Source organism: Cicer arietinum, chromosome 5 (assembly GCF_000331145.2).
Source record: "Cicer arietinum cultivar CDC Frontier isolate Library 1 chromosome 5, Cicar.CDCFrontier_v2.0, whole genome shotgun sequence".
NCBI lineage: Eukaryota > Viridiplantae > Streptophyta > Magnoliopsida > Fabales > Fabaceae > Cicer > Cicer arietinum.
In genome coordinates, this window is record NC_021164.2 from 79,225,122 (window position 1) to 79,233,257 (window position 8,136).

The window sequence follows — 8,136 nt, forward strand, 5'->3', positions numbered from 1 at the left end:
CTGTTTGGTATGCATATACAACAATCAATCTTTTCTAGCACCATCATCTTCAATGTTGATAAAAATATCTCGTTTTGCTCCATTCTCCGTCAAACTAACTTAAAAGCACCATAACTTAGTATATCCTTTTCCAAATTGGATTCAATGACCATGGTATTAATAACACAATAAATGTTGTTGCAATTTGAATTACTAGTACTATGTTGGGCATTATCATCAAAATTTAATATCTCCACATCTCTTCCTCGCCATTTGTTCCACAATTTCTCAAAGATCTAATAATTTATTATGAAAGTTTTTAGCCTCAAGTTTCTACCATAGATAAGATTCAAAAATTGAATAAGAGATCTTACTCCTATTTTATTTTGTAACTTGTGTCAAAAGAAACTAACTTTAATCTTTCTATCGCCAATTCTCAACCATCAACATTATTGTTAGTTAGGTTAGTTGATGTTATCTTATAGATTCTACCTTTCTCTTTGATTTCTCTTCCTCCTTCCAATGTGATTGTCCATTTTACTGTCTCTCGTGTTTCCTCTTCTCTTTATCTTTTACTATATTTCTTTCATTTATGAGTAGAAAACCCAAAAAATGTAGCAAATCTATGAAATAGACAAACCATGCAATTCATTTTTTTTTTACATCATTTACTTTTTTTTTATTATAATATAAACATAAATTTGAATTTTTTTTATACACTATTTACTTTTTTTTTTTATTACAATGTAAACATAAATTTAAAGAGTTCTCCAAAAGTTTTGCAAAGTTCATATGTATAAATAGTAATAGTAAGAAACAATTTATTTATCGTTTAAAATTTGACATAAAATGTAAATTTAATTTTAGAAATTTATTGTACATGAATAAATTATCAACTAACTTATTATCAATTTATAAACTAGTTTAATAAATTATAAAGTAACTTATTAGAAAGCTGGTTATTAGTGTAATAGTCAAAATATTTATTGTTTGTAACTCATTACTAACCCCGAAGGGTAATCAAAATATAATGTAAGAAAGTTAAATGTTTTGAAAATTACTATTTTGTCCATCATCTTCTATATTGCTGACACATGTCTACTTTCAATTTCAACTCGATTTGTGTGATAATTTTGTTGTCTATGATGATTTTGCTGCCTCTGATAATTTTGTTTTCTCTGATGATTTTGTTGTCTCTAATAATTTCGTCGTGGAATAAATTTTTGTAATTGATGCATCAAAATACAAGAGATAAATTTTTATCATTGATAAATATTAAAAAAAATGTGAAATAAATTTTTATAACTAATATATAAAAAATTTGAAATAATATTTATGAGTGATAAACATTAAAATAACTGGATGAATATTTGTCAATCATATGCATATAAAAATACAATACAAATTTTTTGTCGTTGATACATGTTAAAAAATACATGACAAATATTTATCATTAATAAATATTTAAAAAAATGCATGACAAATATTTGTCATTTAATAAATATTAAACAAATGTGGGCTAAAATTTGATACTTAATGCATAAAAAACACGATAAATATTTGTTAATGATATACACAAAAACACAAAGCAAATTTTTTATCACGGTCTATATTGAAAAACACGGAAAGAGTATTTGTCATTAATAAACCGTCAAATATACTTTACTTGAAAATAATAAAACAATAAATTACTATAACTTATTATCAATTGCAATTTTATTTGTTTATTATTAATTATAATAAATTAAATAATTTTCTTTAACTAATATATGTGAAACAGAGGTATTTTACTAGTATGGGGTGTAAAATAGTATACACTAAACGTGTATATGGCCTTTATCGAAGGTGTTTGTTTCACCGTATAAAAAATTGAGGCTTAAATATATATTTGTTGTGAGTTAGCGTTTTTATTTTTCAAATATGTATTTTAAATATATGTTTGGTTAGTGTGAGTTTGCGTATTTTTTTAATATATGCTTGGTTCATATAATCATCAATTTATAAAAACATATGTATTTGATTTAGTGAGTTTGTGTGTTTTTTTTTATATATATAAATTGCAATTTTTTTATTTTCATGATTTTTTTATTTTGTATGTCAATTTTTTGTAACTGTCATTAATAGGAAGACGATTTTAAAATAAAATTGAACTTACATGAATAAATTTAAAATAAAAAAGTTATATAGACAAAAATGAAAGATAAACGCAAAAACCAAACATATATATATAAAAGCCAAAAATGAATCCAAAGATAATTATTCAAGGTATAACTTTCCAAAGAATAAATGTATTAAAAACGTATTTGAATAGTATTTTAAGTTCTCAGGACTCTTTTATTTTAAAATTTTAAAAATAATTAATATATTTTCATTTTAAAATAATATAAATTTTTCTTTAAAGATCATGTGGCTAAGTTGTATCTTCCTCATATAATATATATATAAATATATATATATATATATATATATATATATATATATATATATGACTTTCTTAAAATGAACAATAATTTTATATAAAGGATAAAGTAGACAATATCAATTCAAAGACGATATTAGATAATATCAATCAATAATTTAAATGATAAAGTGGATAATACCAATTCAAAGACGGTATTAGATAATATGAATCAACTATAAATATATCAATTATTTTTTTATAATCGTTACTCTTGTTTTTCTCATTTTAAACTTTACTTGGTCAGGTCACCCACCGCCCTCCTAAAATCCAGCCACCATCCTCAACTGCTGGATCATCCCCCAACTTAATGGCACATTCCCGCAAGAACAACCACAAATTCCTAATTAACATCAACTTAAAACATGAAATTGATGTTTGAGAGAGAGAGGAGAGGCAAAATACTATCCCTTTTTTGAGCATTTTAAATGTGTATCTCCTTCCCCAATGATGGTTTAAAAACAATCATAACACATAATGTGTAAAGTTTGGTGAAATTATGTTAAAATAAAAAAAATTAATATACAAATCTATTTGAAAATAGAACAAAATAAAAAGATGTAGAGAGTTTGTTGAGGGTTTTTCTATAATAAATTTAAATTCGAGAGTAATTAAAAATTGAACAAGTGGATATCAATTGAATTCGAAAAAATTAAAAATGAAATTATGTCAAAAAAGTTAAATGACAAAATTATATCAAAAAAATTATATTAAAATAAGTATTTGAAAAAAATAATTATATGTAACTCTTTTTATTAAATGCAGTTGTGAAAAATTGGACAGCTTCTACAAAATGTAGAGGGTATAAATAATTATTAAAGTTCATTTGCAACATTTTTAGTTTATAGTTTTTCCTTGTTTAACAATTTCAAAATACTCAATCTTAAGAATGGTTCACCGTTGATATAGGTATGTTCGAAATCAATATTTTTATATTTTAGTTTAACTGTGTAACCTTGTATTTAGAAATTGCAGGGTTCACTGTTTTTAATTTTTATTATTTCTTTATCTAGTTTACTGTTTTATTAAAGCAATAATGAAATCAAAGAAAAGACAATAGAAGGAGATATTTTAAAATCTTTGATTGAAATTATTTAACTCATTATATATTTAAACTTACTTTACCTCTTTTTCCCTGTGATTTGGTGGAATACCATCAAATCTTAAAACTCTATCCAATTTTTAAAATTTAGGGAAAAAATCGTATAGCATACATACATATTCAAACCCCGTAATATGAAAAAGAATTAAAAAATACATGATTAACCAAAAAAATGAAACGTATCAAATCAAATAACAATCATGTAGTTTTTTTTTCCTTTAATATCTCTTAATATTTTTATGTTTCCAGTGGAAAATATAGTCATAATTTTATGAAGGAGCCAAATATAAAGAGAAAAAATAAAATACATTTTATAAAATAATATATCAGACTTGAATAATATGCAAAAAAATTCACAATAATTTTTATTTATATAAATTAAAGGAACACAAAGGAAATAAACATAATAGTTCTTAAAAAAGAATTTAAAAGTTTAACTATTTATTATTATTATTATTATTATTATTATTATTATTTTAATTTTTTTAATAAATTTATTAAAAATCATAAAGTAACAGATAAAATTAAGTGTCAACAATTAGGATGATATAGACGCTTGTGTTAATCTGCTTTTACAATATGTTTTTTTTTTTTCTATCCTAGTATTTTTTTAAATTTTTATTGCTCTTTTTCCCCAAGGTAATTACCAATTAAAATTTAATAACCGTATATAAGTGTTGCAATTAAAAATTAATAACCATATATACAATTATTTATTGGAAAGAGAAGTGAGATGTGGGAAAATAAGAGGAATAATATTTTGGGTGTATATTGTACCATTAGATTTGGTGGAATTTTTTATTTCATGGTGAAAAATATTCTTACCCGGTGCAAGACGTATACATAGTAATAATATATTTGACACTTAATCTTTTTATTTTATATAAAATTAATTTTAATCCTTTTATTTTTTTATTATTAAAATTGAGTTTTTAATTCCACTATTTTATGACTTTTAGGATTTTGTTGCTCCCCTCCTGAACATGGATTGATTGATGATATTGATTTAATTTAATTGTTTTTGTCACATTATTAAAGTACATGCAATATAATAACAATTCAAAAGGTAATAAAATCTAAGATGTTGTAAAATATTAAACCAAAAATCCAATTTAAAAAATAAAAAATAAAAAATTACTTTTAAATAAAATAAAATGATTAAAAATATATTTAAAATTCAATATATGGTATTGCTATTTCTTCCATTAGTTGTACTACATCACTAAACACTTATTTTCTCTTTCTCATAATTAAATAATGCTGAAAAATCTTATTCAATCACTGTCACACTAAGAAAATTAACTTTTTTAATCATAACAATAAAAAAATTATTCTTCCTTCTGTATATTTTTTTTCACTTTGTGTATGAAAATAATTTAGATTTGTTTTTATTTTTATATAAGGATTTAGATTTGTTGTGGTTGTTACGACACAATTATTTTTTAGTTTCTCCATAATTATCATTATTTTATATTATACTCCCCCTTCACATAATAAGTGTGAGGAAATGATGTTAAAACTTAAACACTAAGTGTTTAAATTTAGAGTTAGTGGTGTGTGAATTTCAAAAATAAAAAAGTCACATAAGAAAGATATACTACATACTAATATTATTATAATGAGTGAGGATGACCTTTGAGGTGTGTTCTAAACGGTGCTCAATTTTATGAACAAAAAGAACGCACTCAAATCATCATCACGCGTGCAGTCATTAGCTGGCTCAGTTTGGCTAAATTTGAACTATGTGATGTATTATTTTTTAGAATTTAAAAATTTAATATTTATTGTTTAATGTGTCTGTTTCTATCTCTCTCTCCGAAATATTTTTTGGTACATTATTTTGTGTGCGTCAATCAAGTCTTCCTTTCGACTCCATTTTTCCTCGTGATTTTCACATGACTAAGTCTTCCTATGTTGTCTTCCGATTTCACATGTCAATTTTATGTGCAAAAGCCAATTTAAACATATATAGGAGAAACTAGTTTTAATTCAAACTAAAAGGATAATTTTTCTTTCATATTTCTCTTTTATAAGTGTTTGTTGAGAAATTTATGTAATCTGACTCTGAATGTGCACAACCTTTTCTCCAATTCATTTATGTTTTTTTTTTTTTTTTCAATTTTTTTTTTCAATTTTTTTATTTTAAAATATTGTGTCTCTTTAGATATAAAAGAAATACTCAGAAGAATGCTCTCAGCTTCATTAATGTCTAGCTGAGGAGAACCATGTCATTTAGACATTTACTAGAGAAGAATCGGGTAAGACCATTTCAAACATTTTGAGGATGTGATATTGACTGAGGTTGTTTTATAGGCCATGGACTAGTAGATTGATTAAGTTATGAATTTTGGCTTTTCATTATGATACATTAATTGGTTTGTTAGGTTTTGAAAGTTAAACAAGATTTGCCTAAACATTTTTTGATTTGACAAATTTGTTAAATCCCTGTCTTAAAAAGTTGTCCACAGATGGACTTATATAATAACTAATAAATTTAAGAACTATTTTAAAATATTAATAAAGTAAATAACGTCTGATAATCAATAGATATATTTTAAAATTATTTTTAAGAGCGAAAATTATTTATTGTCATAGATTACACATACATAACATTTCACATGAAATTTATGTGTTTATCTCTTGAAGTATTGAATATGATAAAATCACCAAAATTATGGTAGTATTTATATTCAGTCCACATGAAAGGTTGCATCAGTGTTATCTAATGGTTACAGTAAAAATGATTACAGGCTTAGGTTAATAAAAATAATTATAGGCTTAAGTTTAGAGAAGACACAATAAATAAATATATATATATATATATATATATATATATATATATATCTTACTCATTTCTACCTTACTCTCAAAACTTACTATAAGTCCAATTTATTTTATTTTATTAAATTTTTATTTTTTCATTTAACTATTCTATCATGTGAAACTATAGACTCCCACTTAATTGATAAGAATATAAAATATTAAATATTATAAACATATATATAGCAATGCATCATTACTACCTAATTTATAAGAAAATCAGTTATACGATTATAACTTTACTGTGGCTACTATTTACTGTACAATAAATGTGCATTTTTGTTAGGTTCAATAATTTATTTCTAGATTCTCAAGTCTTCTTGATCACTAATTAATGTAGCAAATATTTTATATTGATTCATTTTTAGTATGGTGACACATATTTCATATATTATACTATCGAGAGGCTCAAGACATAACTCTTTTTATGTATGAGAGATAAATATCATCTATATCACTTATATCCCTCTCTACATGATTTATTGTAAACTCAATAACCACAATTATGATTGTCATATTATACATAAATAGGGATTGTAGTGACTTTAACTCGAATGATTACGGATTATAATCACATGAGAATCATTAATGATACTTATATAACTATTATGTAACGTTCTCATAGTGGATCAATCTAATACAAATATTACACCTAATAATTATAAAGACTTGATAACTTATATTCATTAGATGTGATTATCAGCTTAATCACATAATAATCTTTATACATTACTCTTGTCTCAAACTTAACTAGAGACAATTTAAGAATAGTCATTATATTCAATGAGGTTTCATAATTTAGTCAAATTTAATGTTTCATTAAATAAACAAACTATTCTAAGAATTTTATTATACTTTAAATAAATTCACATAACAAATTAAAATATATCTTCTTACAATATTAATAATATTAAGTCTCATTATACAAATAATAACCATAGAAAAAGTATTGACTTATAAGACTAACTCTTTCACTCTTTTCAAAAAATGACTTCAAAATTTTTTCCTGAAAAAAGTAAAATATTTTATTTAAAAAACATTATCTATATATGAATATCCAAGTTAAAAAATAGACAACTATATTTAAAACATTTGAATTAATTCAAAATTATAATTTAAATATTTAATTATTTATAACTTATAACCGATTATAAATATAATCGTGGTTTGAGTTCAAAACTAGTTACTTTAAACAACTTTAAATGCGGAGGTTTTTAAATGTTTCATAGAATCAAAGATCAATTTAGTAATTTATTAAATAAAAAAAACTAGAAAAGTATCCAACTGTGCCAGCTGTGGGACGATATATATATATATATAGTATATATAACCTTTGGCATTTACTTATGGTGGAAGAGGCCAATATACTAATAATAAAGAGTTAGAAAAAAAGGGTCCAGTTGAGAAAAATACCAAAAGAGAATATTATTATTTGTTTTGTATTGAACCGTTCAAGAGTACAACGGTTCCGATCACAAAATCACCAGTTCACTGGTACAATCGGTTAGATACACATTTTAGACCGATATGGCTTCAGTTCCTGGTCGGACTAATACCCAGATCAAATTTTAAAAACTATGCATCTAACTAAAAAATCAATAACATTATTTTTATTAAATTTTAATTAATAAAAGAAAGTGGATTAAAACAAATATTAAATATTATAATCAAAACTATTTATTTTGTAAAGCTTTTAACATTTATTTTTTTGGAAAAGAATAAACAAAACATTTCTTTGAAACAATTTAAAAATAATTATAAAAAAAATATTAATTTT